We start from the raw sequence: 21,261 nt of genomic DNA on the forward strand, positions 1-21,261 counted from the left end.
ATCCACTCTCCACCAGCCATTCAGCCAGATTCACAATTTAACATCAGAAATTTCAATTGCCAGTTTCAGCAATTTACAGCACGCCGCAGCCGCCCTTTGTAAAGATGCTTTGTTCCAGAGCACAGAAAGCTCCAGCTGCTCACGCGGCTTCTGGGGCTTTGCAACCCTATTGCTTTATTTGCAACCTGGCATTTTGCTTCTCTGTGTAAAAGCTGCATTCTATTGTTGCATTTCTGTTTATCGTGTACACTGCCTGGTTCCAGACAGTGCCCGGTTCTCATCTGGCAGAAAGCAAAACAGGACTCTTGCACCCTTGATCACCACAGCAAGTACAATGCAAAGGCCATTCACGTCCCCCAGAATCTTCCTGAGTGGTTTCCAACTCTAAATGACAAGCAAAACCAACACCACAAAACCTCTCCCTGGTGGGAATTTGGTCGGAGCACGAGCTTTGCTGGTGGCTGCAGCACCTGGGAATGCCGAAAAGAAAGTGAATGGCAACTGCCATGAGAGTACTGTTCCAAAACACTGAAAGACACGGCACACTCAGCACACGTAACTGGGGAGGACAAAAGGACAAGGAGAGAAACAAGGGAACTTTGGAAAGAGCTCGGAGAAATGCCTGTTAGTTACAGGACAGTTGCTCTAACTGCAAAGACCATTTCCCATTGCAGAGGAGGGCTGGACCAAGACAGGTAACTGGGTCCAATAAAATGCAGCGTTTACTCACTCAGCCATTTACAGCCTCTCTAAAGCTCACTGCTAAGCACTACAGCAAACTTATTTCTCTTTCAGTTCCCGCCTGCCCTGCCAGCAGGGACCCTGGCAAACTGCTCAAACCAGTCAGCAGCAGCACCTTGCACACACACACAAACCAAGCATTAACACACGCACTCCGGATCACATTTTGCCTGAGTTACATCTACAGCTGAATCGGGCTGTCTGCCAGGCTGAAGCCTGCAGAGAGAAAAAAAACAACAGTGCACACCCAACATTCTCCCAAATCTAATTCGCACTGCTTGTGCTACTGATGTGCTGTTTTGAACAGCTGAGAATGGTGTTACCGACCTTGAAGAGACACTGTTAAACACGTGTGCTCTTGTGGCCAGCATTAGAAGGACAGCACATTTTCTCCCATTTCTTTGTGAGCAGGCAAGAGATTTTTTCTTACAGATAGCTGCTAATTCACAGAAAGATTACATGAGAGACTCCCTCAGATGATTAATGTAAGGAAGAGTTAATGTTCTCATTTGTTATTCCCTTTGTCATGTTCCCAACAAATACATCAGAATACTATGAAAAACTTGAGCCTTAAGCTAAACTAAACAGCTCATTTAATGGGTAAACACTGTGTCTGAAAATACTTCACGGAAGCTGAAGTGAAGGACAGAGTGAGTCACTGTACGTACTAGCCAGAAGGTCTGTGCACCATCCTTCCATTTTTTCTTCCCAGAATGTTTATGCAGTATTAGATATTACATAAAATTTTAGATGGGTCAGAAGAGGCCTCATTTGTAAACTGGGCTGATCGATAAAAACAGATGAGAGATCAAGTCCTGACTCATAACTGCAAAATGGTCTGAAAGAGAAAATCAGACTGCTAATAGGACTCACAAAACATGATGCATCCTCTCTATGCTTCTCCTCTAACGCGCACACAGTTTTAGCCGAAGTAACAAAAATTGTAATCCATGTCTGGCAGGCTGGTTTCATTGCTAACCCATCAGGCAAAACTGGCATCTGACCTTCTGTACTCTGCCCCGAGAAGGAAGCTGCAGAAACGCCCAGAGAGGCCCTATGGTGAGCCTACGTTGTGCATTTCCTCCTCTGGGAAAGCTGCTCCCAGCAGCAATAACACTCATCTCTGGGACAAACCTAGATGAACCTTTCATAGGCTTTTCTTAATGGAAGCTGTTATGAATTCAGACAAACACCACACGGATTCAAAGCTTTCTTTGGTTTGCTGGCCAATCCAAGCTTTCAACAGGCCTTTGTGTCACCAACTCATCTCACCACGGAATCACACAGCCAAAGGAACAGCCCTGTGCACTCGCTGCACCAGCTGCAGAACTGCCATCATTGCAGAACTCAAAGGCAATGCCCATGGAGAAGTTAAGTGATGGGACCAGCATGGGATGCACAGGGACTCGCCTGTGTCCCAGCAGCTACACCTGCCTCACCTGGTGCACCTACAGCTCCAAAGACACGCTGCCCTACACAGGAGGTGCTCCTCACCCCACAGTCAACAACCACCTTCCAGGTAACCACACCAGCACTTCTCGAAGGCACTGCATCGATGCTCTAAGTTAATTTAGATCCCACAGTGGACCCAGGAGCTCTGATGGATAACACTGCGATTCCAGCCGTGCTGCTCTGTGCTACTTCTGTAAGTGCACAGGACAGAAATCTTCCATGGTTTTGTTTAGAGCTGAAATGAAGAGCCAGCACGCGCTGCCCTGGCACATTGCGGATAATTACGGATCTCAAGTTCTTCTGAACGAAGCACACAATTACACAGGCAGCATTTTCCTCATAATTATACTTCTTCGACAGAGTGAATCTGCTCGTAACTCAGAGGAGAGTAATTTGGGGTGACAGACTTAATCTCATTTATCCTATTTGCTCTTGAAACTCTATCCTAACAAAACAGAAAGTTAAAAAGATTAGCAAATAAGATCACAAAACTTGATAGGTGTCAGACCAACTCACGCATCATCAAACTGCCTTCCTCTGCTAAATTAAACAACAAATAATCCTTTCTGCTCTTTTGCTGGGTGCTCCTGAGCAGCCAGAGGCATGGAGCAGAATGTGCAGCTGGAGTCTACAGGTCTCCTCTTCATAGCAGAGAGATGGTATGGTTTGTCTGTGTAGGGGATGAGGAAGATGTGGGAACCTCAAGCATACAGACATCCAAACTTGGAATACTTACACCTAATAAGAAGGACTCTAAGGACAGCTCATTTAACTGTTCAGCAGCACCTGATAATTGACTTCAGTATGCTGGTATGCAACAAAACAATGTCCACTCAAATCACAAGGCACGGGCTTATAGCACGAAAAATAAAGCACCTTTTAACTCAAATCACCTTCCTGCACTATTAGGGGAGTGACAACAGTAATACAGACTCACTGATTCACTGCATGCAAGTAGAACTGGAGACTAAATAGGTATGAGTGGGCAACAAGCAACCATCGTTTGTCCAAGCACTGGTACCAGTCTCACTGAAAACGTTCTGTGTCCTTACATCTGCAGCAGCCTGCTCTTGCTTGATACCTCTCTAGGAGCTTCTGGCCAAACCCTGATGGCAAGGAGCATCTACATTTGCATATGTAAAATCTGTGTAAGGGATTTCTTATCTCTGCCACATCTGAGCAAAGGTTTAACAAACGTACGGTGCTGCAGTGCCCATCACAGCTGTGTACATGGGACAGAGGTGCACGGCTGCACCCTGCGACCACAGCTGGAGCTCAGGGTACCCCATGGGGGAGGGCAGCCTTCAGCTCGCAGCCTTTAGCAGTGGAAATCCAACACATCTCTCATGTGCTCCACTCCAGGAGGGTTTTTTTTATTTTCTTCCATTTATATGTTCTCTTCTTCCCTGAAATCCCAGAAAGTACCTTTGTGGAAAAGTCACAGAAAAAAAAAAAAGCTTGCTTTCCATTTTTGCTCACTACCAAAGACAGCTGGGTGATTATTGCACATCTAAAAATATTTTGCAAGGTGCTAAGTCAGGTTTAAAATGGCATCGCTGGAGACTGTCAGCAGAGAACGTATCTGAGTAGCATAACCAACATGAAGGAGATAGGCAGGTCCTGGGATAGCTCAGGCCACAGCAGATTTTGATAAATCATCTGATTGCTGTGCTGTGTCTTACTCATTGGCAAGACTGCAGCTAATACACTGTTGCCATAGCACTACACCCTCGCTGTGACTACAGCAGTTGTACTGATAGAAAGTGATATTAAAGTAAAGGATAACAACTCTGAATGTTACATAAAAAGGGGAAAAGGAAAAATAAATACTGGAGAATTTACCACTGAGAAACAGCAACTGATGAGAGGAGTGTGCCACATGGAGCAGCTCATGCTGGTAATGAGTGGGAGATGGAAAAACATCCACTCTGGGTTGCCAGATGATGCAGTTATCCATCACAGGAGGCCAAAAGAAGATCCATAAAAAACACCGTGAATTTCATGAGCCCATTCCTTGTGAAATATAGCTGACTGGAGCCAGAGGTTCAAATCCATCAGCTGCTTAACTGTTTAATTATTCACAAGAAATGTGCTGGGCTGAAATTCACTCAGGTTTAACAAAAGCTGATGAGGTTTCAGCGAACTTTCCATTACACCCTGGACTCAGTCCAAAGGTGAGTGGTTCATGTCTGGCAAAGTACAGATCAGAGGAGCTAAATCAATTAAAAATTCAACTGGAGATATAATGGTTCTTGGTGAAAAGTCTTATCTGGGCTATATATCACTCCCAAAATAAAATATACTCTACCTTTTCCACAAAGCTACTTGAAAGCTCTGAAGCATGTTCCTTTTCTCCCTTTTTAAGTGTCTCTAAATATCTAAGAAAAGACATTACTGTCATGTGAACTGATGAGGAAGAAATATGGAATAGGAACAGTACCAATAGCCAACACTGAGTGACATGACCACAGGGACAACCATAACACCATCATCTTCAGGTCCAAAAGCCATACAGTCATCCCAGTGGAGACAGATGGACCCGGAATCTGGACATGTTCTTACAGGGTACACATCCAAAGTGACTTTACAGCACAAAGCTGCTCTTTGCAATGCTGGGGCCATTAGAGTGCCTTGTGCAAAGGAGGGGAATGAAAATCCTGAGAGGCCATTACATTTCTGCCATGACTTGAGAGAGCTGTTCGGGAAACGTACAGCTAATTAAGACCAGAGATTCTTGCAGTCTTGTCTGGATCATGTACTGTCTTTGAAATCTGGAAACAATACCTGTCCATGGCCTGAATAACATTTCAGAGCTGTGGTGCAAGTTCTTTCATCTGTACAACAGCTCGCCTGTGCGGGGAAGGAAGCCAGTCCTTGTCTGAGATCTCATCTGAAAAGTTCTAGACACTGCGACAGGATTACAGCATGTATTGAAAGGTTTCCCTGTATGAACTAGAAAGATTAGAGACTTCATATTCTACAGAAGAGATGAACAAAACAAAGACATAGAGGTATCTCTACAGCAAAGAGATAAAGAAGATAAAGTGAAGAGTATAAACATTCTCATATATCAGATACACGAACAGACACATAATAATAAAACAAAAGCCTATCTTAGAATCTCATCTGTAAGTTCTCTCTGGGATACCCTCCCAAAGCAGTTTTATGGAAATGTGAACTGGGAGCACGACATTTTACACTGAAAAAGAGTATTTACATGGTTGGTATAAAGCGGCCTTAAGATATGAAGAATTTAGGAAAAAAATTACTTGGGCAGGAGATGTAAGAAAATAAAAATGACAGACAAGCTCTATGTTTTCATCTAGAAAAGAAACCATTCTGAGGAAGAAAGCTCCCTCTGGCTACCTGCTTCGGGGCGTTTACCCCTTCCCAAGCCAGCAGCCAGTACCAGCCACCTTTCCAGGCAGGACATCAGAGGAGAACCATCAGTGAGTCAGTCTATTTTGGCAACACTATTAATCCTCAAATCTACAGACCTAACAACGGTGGTCAAGGTAACAAAACAGAATAGGACAAGGCATCTAGTTCAGCACCCTGCTATCACAGACCCTATGCTCACCATCTCACCCGGCCATGCACTGTCCTGAAACTAAACAGCATTTTATACACTAAACCTCAATACTCCACTCTTTTCTCCGCCGGACGGATGCCAGTAACAGCAGGGCAGAACTGGGCCTCTCCCACACCAGCGTACAGCCTGCTTCTGCTGCAGGACTCCAGCTGCCTGGGGCACAAAGCCACAGCTGAAAAAATCTTGTTCCTTCCAGCAGAGGGTGATGGGACACACAAACCAGTAAGCAAACTTATAGGATTATACTGAAAGAAAGAGTTATGTGTTAAAACCAAAAAAGCAAAGGTTAAAACCAAAACCAAGGGTTCAATATCAGTAATGAAACAAAGCGACATTGCTCACTGCAGTGGAACAGTTACAGAATAAAATGCATTCTTCCACCTGCATTCACCAAGATGAAGAAACATGAAACACCAGCTGTTCTCATCATCTTTACCCTTTCCCAGTAATATCATCTCTACTCTACCTTCTAGTTTTGGGAGGGAGCAGCAGTGTCTGAACAGCCTTTTTCTGCACCTCTCTATTAGAAGCCTATCTTCTCTTTATATAGAGCTGTTCTCCTTCCTTGAGTCTCCCAAAAAATCACTAAATAACTTTCAGGCTCTATTTCTTCTTGTCTCCCTCTCATTATCCTGCAGCAGATTAAGAGGCTCAGCAGCAAAATGCGAGTCCTCGTGTAGCAAAAGCCCATGGTGCTACTGCTGCTCATGCAGGACATCCCTCAGGCACTTCTGAATCAGCAACCAGAGAGCCACTAAGACAGAAGCAGAATCAGACTCTTCACAAACAATTAAACAACGGTGTCCCTCGGCTTAGATTACAGGTTTCCAGTTTTAGCAGCACAAGCCAAGCCTGAGTCCTGAGCTTCTGTCTACACACACAGCAATGCCCCTGCTCACCTAACAGCATTAGGGCAGGCTTCTGGGGGCAGCTTCTCCTGCAGGTAAAACCTTATTACAGCACCTGGCAAAGACAAAAATGCTTTGGAGGAGCAATGAAAAACTAAAATACATAATGACTATCATATTAACTGGCTTTTTATCTAAGTGATGAAACACGGCAGCAGCATCTTAGGTCTAAATGTTTCTGGCAGCATGAGAAAGGCATTAAGGGAGTGTTTCAAAATTTGGTTTGGTGCACAGGTATACAATTCAGGTTGACAGAAAACAAAATTACTTGGCTTGGAAAACATCCTAAGAGATATAATCTTGATTACAGAGACAGGAAAATGGGATTCAACCTGGAATACAGATTTATTTCTTGTCAATGCATTCTGAAGTGCACAGAGGTGGGGAACCTCAGAGGCAGCCATGATGTGAAAATAATTTGTGCATTGTTTGCTCTACTCTAAGCACCACCTCCTCCCAAAGACAGAGAGCACCTTGTTCATATACTGCAGTGGATGCTGGGTAGCTGTTTTGTCATTTTCCTTGTTAATATCTCAGATTTCACTAAAAGTCTATGGGTTTGTGATATGGGGGGATGTTTATTCGAAAGAACCACAAAGTTATCAGAGGAGGTGTAATTGTGCACTGGACCTGAATGCATCAAAAATCTTCCAACTATGTTGCCATAATTCAGCAACACAAGTCAGGATTGTAATTACCTGAGATGCATTAGAGACGCTTAATACACTTAATATACTCCTGAGCCAAAACAGGACAATTAGCAGCTCCTGCACCAAAATAGAAGAGTATGCAAATGGCATATGTGTCACCATCTGCTAACAATATGCTACAGGCAGATCAATTCAGGAAAAAAAAAAAAAAGATTAAAAAAAAAAGCCAAAAAACTTGTTCCTATTTCCAAGAATCAAAGTGAATACTCAGCGTACGCATTATACTTTCCAGATTCCCAGCTGGGACCAGAATGAGAAGCATCAAGCATCTTATGATTTAAGTGTTGAGAAATTTCCAGGCCAAACTGACAAGCAAGAGGTTTGGATACAGATCTGAACTGTGGGATGATGTTGTGTCTGTGGAGTTCTTCCACCACTTCCAATAGCAATGGCATTTCTATGTGTACTTTAAAAAAAAACACCCTTATTCCAGAACTTTGCTCAAGTTCATCCACTTGGGTTTGGGTTTTGTTTTTTGTTTGTTTGTTTTGTTTGTTTGTTGTTTGGTTGGTTGGTGTTTTTTTGTTTTTGTTTTTTTGCCCCATTTTACTCCTCAGGAAAATATGAATATTTACTTCTTGTTAAACAGCTAATACAGCACAATGGAAATAATGAACTGCTTGAGCTGTTCTGAATTAACCCCTTATTCCTCCTCCTCTTCTTCTCTCCTTCCAGCATTTCCTGAAATCACATGCCACAAGCAAAGTGGTTTTGGCTTACAGTAGACAATGCCTACAGCTCTGGGATACTTTGACATTCCTCTTCAATACCAGACAGGCCAGGGGAAGCGTGGAGCTGCAGATCACAGGGGAGCAGCCACTGTTTACTTTTCGCATTACTTACTTTGATTTTTGAAATTGTTTGGATTTTCTCTGTTTCTCCCCAAAACAAAGTGCTGCCCACGCAGGCACTTTAACCCTCTGTTGGCTCTTTAAAGCATGAAGTGGGTGCTGCTTCCTCGCCCCCCTCCCCAGGGCTGCAGGCAGCCCGCAGTCCCAGGGCCGCCAGGCGGCTGTGTGCTGAACGTGCCCCTTCCAGCCAGGAACAGCAGCTTTCATCTTCACTGAGATAAAAGACACTTAAGGCTTGTTAGTATTTCTGAATTGCAAAACTCACCACTTGCAAAGGCTATACAGAAAACAGCCCTCCTTCCAAAGAAGAAAAGTAGAAGTGCTACTAAAAAGAAAAGTAGAAGTGCTAGGTTGTACCAGGCGAGGAAATATATCTGCCTGTGGTCTCTGGCAATTGATACGCGGCACCTCCTTCAGTGTTTCCTGCATCTCTCGAATTCACATAACCATAGCTTTCGTTTCTCAAGGACATTTTGTGAATGTCATGGAAAAAAAAAAGGCCTGAGATCATGAGATGGTTATCCTAGAGGTACAGCACACACAGCTCAAGAGAAAATAGAAGTATTCTCACTCTGAACAGCAACAGATGTCAAGAAAGCAGAACCCTGCCACGAACTTCACCAGTGCAGCAGCACAACACGGGGTTACTGTGAACCCAGAGCGCTGTAACAGCTCCAGAAACGGCCCTGAGTCGGCCCAGGGAGCGCCTGCCCGCAGCCCTGCGGCACTCAGCCGGGTGCAGGGCAGCACCCACCTCTGCAGGCCGCGGCTGTGCTGCCAGCAGTGCTGGGAGGGCTGCGAAGAACAGATCCGCTTCTACCAGGATTTTGTTTCGACTCAATTCTAAGCACGCCTTCGCAAACACGCAGGCATGGAGTTGTTCAGATTACGTATCATCTTGTGCTGCTCATTCACAACAGCACAGCCAGAGACAAAGAAATAACTTAAAGTGCTCAGCTCCCCTCAAACAGAAGAAAGCCCGCAGTGAGGGGCTAAAGGACTCGTGACTGGTGTTTCCTCCAGCCCACCGTGCACACACAGCACACAGCACTGAGCAGCCTACAACACAGCAAAACCTCAGCCTCCCGCCCTGAGCACAGATCACGAAAGGCAGAACCACTCTGAAACATCTCTCTTGCAAATTGCTGTAATTTCCCATCTGTCTTCAGCTCGGTTGACTTCGCTGGGTCCACAGGGGACGATTTATAGCATTCGTTTTGGATTAAGGGTTCCTAAACTGTGACTCAGAGTAAATGATTTGCAGCTGTCCCACAAAGGCACAGTGCGTGGCAATGCCATCCTGGAGTGGCTGTGCCACTGGTCCTGAACCAGCCTCAGCCCCCAGGTACAGACCCAAGCATTTAGGAATCGGTGACTGAGCTACGCTGGTTTGCAGGCAGAGAAAAGCAAGATTTGTTCTCTGACCTCTGTTTGACAAGGACATTTGCTGTTCAATTATTAGAATGCAGTGAATTTGTTGGCTGAACAAAACAACTGAACATTTTTGAATTCTTGCCTGCCGTTTGTTGCGCTGGACGCTACCTGTAACGCCGCACCTTGTGGTGCATGCAGGCATGATGACACACAGCTGCAGCTGCCCTCACATCCACTGCAGCCGCAGCGTGACTGCACAGAAACCGGCACAGGCAAACAGGCAAGATAAGAGCTGCATCTGGATCCACAGGGTTGATCAGAAATGACATTCATTTGCTCATTATTTCTCCGGCAAATTCTGAGTTTGGGAAATTTCTGAATTTTTCACTGACCACTTTTTTTCCCCACTGAATAGAAAAGGCGTATTTTACTATTTTTTCTTTTTTTCTTTCAGTAATGATGGCATTCTCAGTGTATTCAGTGAAAGGCAAAGAAACAGCACTGTACCTTCCCTCCATTTTCAGTTTCTGTACTGTCACATTTTAGTCAATCAGTTATCACTGCTACATTGTGCTGAAAGAACCTTCCTGTATCTGCAGTGCAGATCCTGTCATCTGTTTAGCCAAACACACAGAAGTATTTTCATTTCAGTCACTGAAGCAACCCTTCTAGTAAACTGCTGCACACCTTCTGCTCTGTAGAAGATTCCTCACCATCTCCCCTAACTCCAAGTGAGTCACCAGCATCACCTGCCCTGCAGCCACTTCTGCAGAGCAGCTCTGGGACAGCTGATAGATTCTGTTCAGAAACCAGTAAGTGTGTCAAGCAAGGTTTTGGGCTCTTGGATATCAAAAAGACATAGAATCATAGAATCACAAGGTTGGAAACGACCTATAAGATCATCTCTAGTCCAACAGTCTTCACATCCTCACATAATTCACACAACTTTTGCTTGAGCTTTTCTCCTTCAGTGGAGCTGTCTAGTAACTCCAGAAGACTCTGCACACTATTGATGGATAAGAAACGTTCCCCATGTATAAAGAACGTACATGCTACCCAACAGGAATCTTTTAAAGCAAGCTGAGGATGAAGCCCCTGTGGGGCATAAGTGGCAGTGACGGTAAATCAGGGGTGGAGCACTGCAGCCATAGAAAAGAACTGAGCTGGACACTGAAGAAGTCGTCTGGGACACATGTCAAGGCCAGATCAGAAAAGCCAACTGTTGCTGTTATCTACTTATTCATCTCTTGTGTGGAAAAGGCAGTGAGGGAATTCTTTTCAGCCAACGCGACTGCCTAAGCCAATGTGAGTGTGTATGCCAGTGCCCAAGGCAAATAATACTCTAAACAACAAGGCATCTGAACTCTGCTATAAATACTAAATTTGCAAAGACAGCTGTTTGCTCTGTTTGCTTACAGTTTCTTCCTGCAATCTCTATTCAATACCTTATATTTACATAAATGCATAACCATGTCCAGTCCCAGCCCTCCCAGGTCTGCAAGCACAGGTAGGTGGGAAGAAGTGTCAGGTTTACATTTCAATCCTTGAGACATACAAGGCTGCTTCCCTGGGAGCTGCCACACAGTGTCTGTTTGAAAAGTGACATACAACCATGGCAGCACAGTGCACAAGAAGCACTTGTGCATTTTACTCTTGAGTTCTCGTAATCTTTTCTCAAAAGAGTATCAACCATAGAACAGTTTCACTGCAGAAGTATTTTTAGTAGAAGATAATAATGACAGAACCAGCCCCGTAAAATGGGTATTAAAGCCAACTGCAAGCCAAGACAGTAACCTGAAACTGCTCTCAAGGGAATTCAACCTTGACAAACCAGCACCAGCATCAAGCTGTGCCATGCAGCGGTTCTTGATGCTTTAGCAGACAAGTTATTCATAGTGTAGATTAACTGATAATTGCTTGCCCCTTCTACTGACTGTGAAAAACTGATAAAATGCAACTTCGGCTAAAAAGAGCACACACAAATCTGTACCTCTGAGATGAAGATACCAGTAAAACTATTCCACCTCACAAATCTTAATCTAAAGAAACACTGCCTTGAGGGTACACTTATCTTCCCCCATATACTGTAAAGTTCTACCATTTGTCTTTAGCAGCAGTGACCTTAAAGCACATAAAATTCATAGTTTACAGGATAGATTGTAGATAGAGGAGATCATATCTGTAGTTTCAATATAATTAATAATCCCTCAAACAACAGGTTCTGGAAGTTCACATTCCCCACCCTGCCAAGCAGAACGATCCGTTCTTACATCCAGACCAAACTCTGCCATACAAACACTGCCAGCACTCCCTTCAACAAAGATGAATAAACACAGTTGTTTGCTGATATTTTTCTTCCCCACAAATCCTTCTGCCTCCGATCAGATTTCTGCATCATGGCAGAGAACACTGGGATGCTCACCCAGTCACAGCTGCAGACGGTCTGAATCGATCGTCATCCTTTGGGGAAAAAAAACAACTAATTTTTCTTATATGATTCAGTGCAAAGCACATCCTCTTGCAGTCATTGTGTTCAGAAAGATGAGTACATCTTTAACTTGATCTGGATCAACTGCCATCTCTTTTTATAAACTAACTTGCATACACCCAGCCTGGACTAAAATAAATGACATCTAAGAGAACCACAGACCATTAATGGATTGGATCCAGCACTTGAAAGCTCAGGTATCTGACACACTCAGTCAGCATTGAAAACATGTGAGAAATAAGGAAAGTGATCCCTAACTGCAGATCTGACACCCAGGTGCCTCTTGCCTCCCCTTCACCAGGCGCGTGGCCCATCCATTGACAAGTGTGTTTTCCCACTCCGGTTTCTTGGGAGTCTCTATTGGCAGAGCATCAAGCCAAATGTTCATTTTTGCTATCAACATAGCCAGGGGGCTCAGAGACGCTAGCCAACCCTTGTTCAACTGGTGTTACTGTTTTACAACATGTCATGCTTGGTGATATTGAAAGGAAAAGACAATAAAAAGAAAAAATAATCTTGTGATTAAACACAACACTTTGGATCGCTGGCTGCTGCTGCTGGCACCATGCCGCTGTCTCTGAGGACAGAACAGAACCTGTCTGCTGTCTTCAACAAAAGGATTTTTATACAATGAGGGTCTCTCGCTACGACTGATCAAAATGGGCAGCTTGGCAAGAAGACCTGGAAACCATCAGTTACAGCTTTGTCATACCCCAGCTTAAAGCTGATGCAGTCCTGCTCCAGACTGAGATGACCGTACAGAATTTCTGCTCGTACGGAGTGTTCACGTGCCATGTAATACACTGCTACATTCACAGCATACAGAATTTACAGCTAATTTATAATAGTTACAAAATTTGATTTCAAGATATTTGCAAGTGTCAGTCCTCAGAGCTTGCTAAACACCTGCTCCCACAAAAGCAGGCTTATACGCCATTGAAAGATTTGCACCGACCCTTTGGAAAGGGATTAATTGTTTCTCCACTATGAATATTTGCATAGGAGACTGTGTTAGTTATGCCAAAGTCTCAGGTACCTGCACTCTAGCATAAAGTGTAGTTTTGTGATCAGCTACACAATGTCCATTTTTATAAATGTTGAATGCTAAAATTTCAGTTGAACTCTGCTTAGAGTCCCCATTTCCCTCAGGGAAATTCAGATACAGAAATCTACTCAGCTAAAACAAGAAAGCTCATAAGCATGGTCAAATCAGAACGCATTTCTAAATGATTTTTTATCATCGTGTGCATAGCTTGTTAAAGGAACATGGCAGAAACTGTACCTTGAGCAGGAGGATCCCACCACTCTTTCCATCATCCTTTAGTTCAACCACAAAATATCATCACCTTAGATACAAAGTATATTCATAGACCTTAACAGTGTAAGTACTGAATGGTCCTCCCTGCTCCCAAATGCTACCAGCTGTATGTGAATGACCAACGTAACTTGTGTCACCAGCAAAACCACCACCAAGATCTGCACACAACAACATTTAGTGAAGAAATGCAAACCCAAAGATTCTAATGCCTCTGATCCCTTACTTTGGTTTGGTTGCTGATGGTCTACTCATCAAATGTGAGAGCAGTGGATCAGTGTGATGAATTATGCTTCTTATAAAATAAGCTTTTAGAAAGAAACTCTGTGTTGTATTTGGCTGTCTCCTAACAAGAGTGATGGCAAAACTGCTAAAGATACCACAGCTTCCCAAAACACACTGTATGAAAACCTCTCTAATTGTATGTGTGTTATTACTTCCAGCCATTCCTACACTGCATCAAAGGGCGCACGGGGATGTCTCACTGCGAGTATTGCAAAGACAAATATTTTGATCAGAAGAAACCTTTGACCAAACCTCTGATGATGGATAGCAAAATAGCAGTCTCTGAAATCAACAACTCAGGCTTAAAATGGTTGCGGCAGATGAACACAACAGTGGTTCTGAGACATAAATCACATAATCTGAACAGAGTATGACACGCGTGTTTGTGCACTTTCCCGATGAAGTAATTCTACGAAGCTGTTCTTCAGCTCCCCAGGCAGGCAAAAATGCGTAAGGATAGAAAGGGTGTGAGCGTTACCTAATGTGATGAAGCTACAGAAGTGATGAATAACCCTCATGTTGATGCAGTCAGTGAGGAGATGCTGTCAGACCATAAGCACAGCCAGGAGATTTGTCAGTGTTCAAAGACATTGAATTCTCTACCTTCCGCTTCCTGCCTCAGGCTCCTGGCACGCACACCTCCTCCAAAGCCATCTTTCATTACAGCCTGAAAAGCACATTTTTCTCTTCCATCTCCTATTCACCTTAAAAGTCCTCTAGATTTCCAGGGATGTTTTTCAGCTCCATCTCCCCCTTATCAGAGAGGCTAGCTTTGTGCACATCCATTTATTAGAACATTTAGGTTAACATGCTGGACTGTGATTATCACGTTCATCCTTCTTGGGAAATTCTTTGCAGCTACAGTGGCTGATTGCAGTCATCCTACATTTGGGCTTCATCTTTTTCGCATGTTTGCTTCCTCTTGTGGATATAGACAACAAAATATTGCACATACTTGCTCTATGTGGATCAGCAGATTGGCCTTAGATTAACTCTTGTTTTACAGATTAGTTCCGTGAGCTCAGATTTCATCCCTGTTCTGTAACACCTACAAAAAATCTCCAGTTTAAGTTCTGGGAGAAAAAGCAGCAACTTATAGAATCATAGAATCATGAATTTCTCAAATATGTCATAACATAACATGTCATAACAGATGAACAAAACTAAACAAAAACAAAGGCAGAAGTGAGATGCACTGAAGATATGACAAATGCAAATAATAAAAGCACAAAGAAGCATCAGGAAAGCTACTCCAACCATGCCCTGCAATGGCTGCAGTGCTATGACTTTGGTTAGTGGTACAGCAAGTTCACATTGACTTTTTTACTAATGTAAGCAATTCTGCTTGGGCCAGCAAGTCTGTGCATGTTAGCAACCTGCCAGGGGTGTTTCCAGCTAAGGGTTCATGGTCTAATCTTTCACATACAGGCGAGAGAGTAATTGGAGCATTGTTCGTATTGTTCACAGGGTAAGAGCTCTTCTGATTCAACCCTGACACTTGAACTGCACCATCTCACAGGAGACAAGAGGAAAGACACAAAGATTACAGTGTGGGTAAAGGGACTTCAAAACTACAAGATAAAGGATTTTTTGCACGTTAAGCAACTAAGCTCATTTCTGCTGAAAAAATCCACTCCTGCTAAAGGCTAACATTATGTGTGTAGAAAACACAAACCTGAATAGGATCTCCTGTGACACAGAAAGGCAGAAACCCTTCCATTCTCAAGCAAAGCCAGCTCTGGCGAGGGGTGGAGACCAAGCAACCCCATTTTTATCTCCAGTGTTTGCTCTCCTGTAATTCATCAGTACCTCTGCACTGTGTTCACATCACTTTGCAAATGCTCCACAACACGGACTGGCCAGGCTTTAGGACAGTCGAGAAAACTCAAGTGGAAACTGCCTAGATATGCTTCACACCTCGTTTGCAGGCTGCCTGTCATGTTGGTATTAACAATCCAATGGCAGATCTGCTGTGGAACAAATTCCTTATAAATATGGATTCATCAAACTGAAATGTCTAGGTAATAAAGATGGCTGAGAGACAGAAACCCACAAGCAGAATCATATTTAAGATATTGCAAAATACAGCCACTCTGATAGAATATAACATTTTAACATCTTCATAAATCTCAAACATGAAAAATAAGCATTTAAATAATACTGCAGAGGACAAAAGAAGCATTAGAAGACGCAAATGAATGAGAATCACAGACACATCAACACTGCATTTTATTACTGCACTACATTTTCAGGTTGCATAAATAATCGTACACATATTCTGTGGCTGCACTAAGCCACTGTGACAACTATGACCTTATTGTGGCAACAAAATGACAAGAAATCCCCGGAGACCTAGCAATATTTTGACACCACAATCCTGCAGCTATCTCCACAAGCAATTAAATGAAAATGCTGCCCTGCCTCCTGCTACATCCCAGAGAGCTGCAGCCGGCAGTTCATCCTGCCTAAAAAAACACTGAACATGTATAACCAGTGGCTGACAGCTGCCAATCAGCCCCAGCTTACTCCGTGCAGCTTCCTGAAACGGTCCAGATAGACTTGCAAGGAAAATGCTATCCTGTATTCCTCCACAGATGTTAAAAAAAAATTGTTCCACATGGGTTAATTTTCCTGAAATTGATACTTATATTCCTTCATGAGGGAAAAAAAAATAACAAGTAGAGCTGTGGAAGATGCCAGATTGATTTCTATGCCAGCCCTTCTTGTAACCCCAGCACATGCACAGAAACTGGGACATGCTGCACTGAGCATGGCAGCAGCCACCAGGAACATCCCAGAGGGGAATCACGCAGGTGATGCTGGCCAGCCTGCTGCTCGCAGGGACTTGCTTGGCTGGCAGCACAGGGAGGCTCACAGCCCGCTAAAATGTGTTGCTGATGCCATATAAAAAAGCCATGGGAAGAGAATAAGAAGAATGCAGATGTTTCCCAGGGAGTAAAGGAAAAGGAGTCGTTAAAACAGACGACCTTGGATTAAGTGTTTAAAGGGATAATAAGGGAAATCAGAAGGAGTGACTGAATGTAGAAGAGAGCAGCAAAGAAGAAGCAAAGAGGACAGAAAGAGGAACAGAGGAAAGCAAGAGTAAAAGAGGCTGCAGAAAGTACTGCCAGAAAACAGTGTTTCTGTTTTTCATGGTGCTACAGTAGTACCATAGTGAAGACAGTGGGGGAGTTTTTGAGCCAGGAGCAGCTTCACTTGAGGCCCTGTTTCCTGCTTCTGCCTCTGCCTACTAAGGGCCATGCAAAAGGTGACAGCTACAGCTATGTTCAGTCCTTCCTGAGCCGGAGTACACGGCGGTGCCACCCCTGCTTTGTGGCAGACAGGCAGACAGCCACTTCCCCAGGATGCTCAAACAAGTATGGTGGCAACCAGAGGATGCACCATGCTGGAATGGAACGTGCAGGAACTGATCTTAACTCCTTACTCAGGGTTTTACCTCTTCTCATCACACTTTTCTACTACGAACAAAATCACTTTCTGGAAGTATTAAATCATGTGGTCATCAAAAAAAGCAGCGCCTCAAACTTCTGCCTGGAGGCCTATCTACGGCATTTGGAGACTCAATCAAAAGGTAAGGCTTGCTGACTGTCAGACAGCCATTTAAATTTCATTTGCTCAGTCCGTACCAGAAGCATCCAACGCTAATACAATTTTAGCAAGCAGCAATCATTTGCTTTGCTTTACAAAGGTCACCAGACATCAGTTTAAATCTCCCACTGCTGCCCATCTGCCAAATTCTGCTTTCAGAAGACTCACTTCAAAACGCGTCCAGCTTTATTTCTTATAATGAGCAGTCAGGAGTCTTATTTTACTCTAGAAAAGTATACTAAAAAGGTACACGCTTTGAGAAGAACATCAAGCTGCTCTCCTTTACTACATCAAGGTAACAACTTGCTCTTATCTTGCAGCAGGAGTTGCGATGTAACAGCAAGAGATACTTTGTCTAATTCAACAAGAGGTATGTGGATTGTGAGCCTCATTTACACATGGACATTTCCAACTTTGAAAGGGGAAAATGTGATTTAAGCAACTGCCAAATTGCTCAAACAATTACAGATATTTCTTACATGTCTGACATAAGAAGACTGACTGCTGAAAAATGCAGACTTAACCAAACCACCACAATTTCCTCTACAAGCCATCCATCCCGAGCAGAAGGACAAGAGGAGATCTGGATTTATGAGTCGTGACAAAACTATAAATCTTTGGTCTTGTTTTACGATTTGGAAAACATTCAAGCATGGAGTTCTTCAGACAAAGTAGCTATTGGTACTTTAATCATGTGTTCCAGTTTAATGGAGCAGAAGCAACAATTGTTTCCCTGCCTTAATATATGCTTATCTTCTCTGTTTGGTGCCAGCAGCTGCAGCAACAAAGCACGTAGCCAAATTTGCAAAATACTGAAAATGCAGCTGCTAACACTGTAATGCAGAATAGCCCAGATGAAGTACATTTTCCTCTTCACTTTAACACTATTGAAGTCTGTAGAGCTCCCAGCACAGCAGAAGGCACTGCAGGTGGCACACCAAGCAGTGCTTCTGCATCCTCACCAGGGGAGTACCATGTATGGCACAAAGAGGATGGCTATTCACACCCCACAGGCCTGACATACCAGGACTGCAGTTTGTACCAGTGACAGTGAGAACAGAGGATGGTTTTTACTCATGTTGTCTGGACAGGTGTGCTCTGATGTTCAATTTCTTATTCAGGATCAAACTGCTCCAAACTTGCTGCTTAACAATTCCAAAACAAAGAACCTGCCCTCTGTTTCATGCAAATTAACCAAAATTGTACCATTGTGGATGACCGTTCCGAACACGATTTTCAATCTTTGTCAAAAATTTTTCTAGTATTAAAAAAAAACAAAAAACTTCTTGTTCAATTAACTTCATAATTGTGATACTCATGTTGACAATGTTTTGGGCCAAAATTTCGGAAGCGTGTTGTCACTGATATTTCTTCAGACCCAAACTTTTCATCATATATTATCCCAATTTAAAAATAGCTCTAACTTGTTCAAAATGCCATTTTTTCACTGACTGAGCTATTCAAAAATCCTAATCAGGGATCCATTTTGTGAGGAGCTGCAGAAACCCAGCTGCTAGAAAGGGTCTAGCACAGAGAGCAACATACTGGTTTCAGTTCTGTTTGGAGAAGAACCTGGCAGTGACCACAAACACACCAAACATGCTTCTGTGACCCCAAAAAGATATGCAGTGTGGTTGCATTAAAAATAAAATGAAATTTAACACTAAAATGCAAAAAGTGCAACTGTGATTTAAAAGTCAGGTTTTTTGCACAGAAGGGAGATGGCACCTGAGGCAGAGAGGAAGAAGAGTAGCTGAGGAGGAATGACAGGTCTGAGGAAAGAGGAGTGAAAATAAACTGAGACAAAACCAGAGCCAAGGAGGCCAGCTCTGCATACCGGGGCACTGAAGTAACTAAGGAACCATGGATGCTGAAGGGAGGCTTTCAGTATTCAGCAGCTCCACGTGGAGGGCTCTTCAAATTGTATTCTGCTTCAATTGCATCATTTTCCTTCACAACTATTCACTGCTTTCAGGGTCCAGCAGAAATCCAGCGTGGAGCCAAAACCAAATGGGAAAACGTTTAACAGCGAGCAGATCAACTCAGGGCCAGGAGAAAGCCCAAAGGCAGCAGTGATTCAGAGATGAGGCACACAAGGCTACAGGTTGAAAGTGCTGAGAGGACTGCTCCAGGTGGCTGCTTCAGCAGGCTCCTATGGATGCTGTAGGAAAAGATCAAATAATGGTTATACGCAGTTTGCAGTGGATTTAAGGATGGTGAGGGGAGGAGGCAGCAGGGGCAGACTGGTTGCTTTATTTGCTCAACTATAAAATACTTCTCAGTTCCATCTACAGTTACAATCCTACCAAACATTTTGGTGTGTCACAGAAACACATAACTGAGATAGTGTGGCTTCAATTTATCCAGTATATATAACAGTGGTAAGGAGGTGGACGTTGGACTAATGGACGTGTAATCATTTTGGTAGGTGAAATGAATTCCTCAAAATAGTGGGGCAAAGCAAAAATACACAATGAATTCTCCTTAGCCAGGGAGACAAAAGAGTAGCTCATTATATTCTGCATGTACATAAGGTATTAAATTGAAACAAAACAGAAAAGAAACACTTGAGCAGAATCCTTTGCATGAGAAATTAGTTGAGACTTACTTCAATTTCAGATTGAAAAGATCTTTTTGGAACGGATGTGGAATTTATTATAACTAAATAAGCTGCTTACCTTCTCGCTGGATGCCAAATTCTCATTCCTAGAAGAGAAGAGGAATACATCAGTGTTGTACTGTCAGATTGAGGGCGGGGATGCAGCTAGGAGAATTTGCCAAAATAACCACTCACCCAGCTCTGTTCCTCTCAGCTGAAGAAGGTCATTATCCTTGTGGCACCAATGTCATTCAATCTGAGGAACCGGTGTTGGCTGCTGCAGTTGAAATTGGTCATAGCAGAGCAAATCTTCTTGCATGGCAGATGACTTTTATCCATTGTCAGCTCCTCCACAACAGAGTGCAACGTTCCCCAGTAACCAGGTTAGGTTGTCTGACTGAAAGCTTTTCTTGGCATATTTCTGTTGGCTTCTTAAACTATTGGTTCTGTAAACCAGAAAGTTTTGTGTGTATCTCACAGCAGACTATAGCTTTTTCCCTCCAAAATTCTACTTCCGTTCAAGTTTGCAGTCCTCTTGACTTCCCTTGCTGGCAAGGCAACAAACCACTGCCTCTTCTTTGGATTCTTTTTTGCTTTTCTCATTACAAAAAAAAAAAAATAGTAGTCTGGCTTTTCTAATCAGTTGCACCTGCGTGAGATTTTTCCCAAGCAGCAAAACCACTCCCAGGAAATACTTTTTTGTAACCACACTCTGGATATTTAAGCAAAAAAAAAAGTTTCGACTGCAGTAATAACTGTGAATCAAGAAATTGGTTTTGGTAATCTTACAGGATTGCTTACAAGTCAACTAAATGTCTATAATTACTGATAAATGCTTATCAGAGATTAAACTTAATTGAGATTTCAGTTGATTATCCAAAGCCTTGGAGACTTCTTAACTATGCAGAACGTGTTTATTACAGATACTGATATAAATCAGTTTATCCTGAGCTTACTTCACTTAATTAAATCTTTTTAGGACAGATGTTGTGTTTGTCAGAAGTGTCTGATGCACAGTTCTGGAAAACTTGTTTACCCCAATGCAGTTAAACGCAGCTCCAAGTCCAAGTTTCTCTATTTGTTGTGACAATGGATGTTTGTCCTTTCTCTATCATTTTTCTCTCTTGAAAAGCCTCTACATGCACTCCCTACCTGTGCCAAGATTAAGGCATCACCTACCTTAACTAACCTCAGTACAAACACAATTGAAGGCAGTAGTTTAGACGTGATGAGATTGCCCTACTAGCAGTGTTTTCAGGAGGATAATGAAGCTATCTGCTCCAGGATCCACCATGGACTGCTGGAAGCTTGGAAGCTTTCCTGACTCTCAGCCAGTG

At 43.2% G+C, this 21,261-nt stretch overlaps 1 protein-coding gene across 4 annotated transcripts in view; it reads right to left on the minus strand.

Moving 5' to 3' along the window:
* The window catches only part of ZDHHC8 (zDHHC palmitoyltransferase 8), a 94,664-nt gene that overhangs the window by 30,837 nt on the left and 42,566 nt on the right, over positions 1-21,261 (minus strand). The gene's annotated exons all lie outside the window — the stretch shown is intronic.

The sequence above is a fragment of the Phasianus colchicus genome, chromosome 18, assembly GCF_987193195.1.
Source record: "Phasianus colchicus chromosome 18, bPhaCol1.hap1.1, whole genome shotgun sequence".
Classification (NCBI taxonomy): domain Eukaryota; kingdom Metazoa; phylum Chordata; class Aves; order Galliformes; family Phasianidae; genus Phasianus; species Phasianus colchicus.